This window comes from Salvelinus sp. IW2-2015, unplaced genomic scaffold (assembly GCF_002910315.2).
Source record: "Salvelinus sp. IW2-2015 unplaced genomic scaffold, ASM291031v2 Un_scaffold2969, whole genome shotgun sequence".
Classification (NCBI taxonomy): domain Eukaryota; kingdom Metazoa; phylum Chordata; class Actinopteri; order Salmoniformes; family Salmonidae; genus Salvelinus; species Salvelinus sp. IW2-2015.
In genome coordinates this window covers 82607-83161 of record NW_019944264.1, presented here as the reverse complement: position 1 = coordinate 83161, position 555 = coordinate 82607, and the positions used below count along the sequence as shown (strand labels likewise).

The following is a 555-nucleotide window of genomic DNA, read 5'->3' as shown; positions in this document are numbered from 1 at the left end:
CTTTTTTCTTGGTCATGTAAGAGCCTCAAAGACTTTAACTTACAAGTTAAAGAAGAGAGAAATGCTGTGTATACGCAGTTTGGCTTAATGACTGGCGTTTGCACACCCTGCAGAACACCTCTCTGGATGTAGAAAACTGAGCGGTTCCCATTCGTAGCTGAGATGCTTATGTTACTCTTAATACTTTCCAGACGGTTCCAGATGGTCTTAAGACTAGCAGTCGCTTATTGGTGTTGATGTGTGGTACTACAGAAAGCTAGACAACTAGAGCTTTTGGCTGCAGTCCGCCGGCTGCTAGCTCGCCCGACGGCTCAAGGTTTTATGCGGTGGGGCAGATAGCACCAAGCAGGAATCATCGGATTGAGCAAATAGTTGTTCAGCCTGTTCTCTTCTTGCCTGCTACATTCTCTGATCTCAGTGTCTTGAGAGGGACAGAGAGGTTAACATAAGGATGCAGTATGGAACCAATGACAATGATGAATTTCATGGTTTCTTGAGTTTCCTATCAGAATAGGCTTAAATAAACAAAAAATCGTTCATATTTGAGTCAAATGA

The 555-nt window shown here is 43.2% G+C and overlaps 1 pseudogene; it reads right to left on the bottom strand.

Annotated features, from left to right (window-relative positions):
* Positions 1–311: 311 nt before the first annotated feature.
* Positions 312–555, bottom strand: part of LOC112075064 (ubiquitin-like modifier-activating enzyme 1) — a 35238-nt pseudogene continuing 34994 nt past the window's right edge.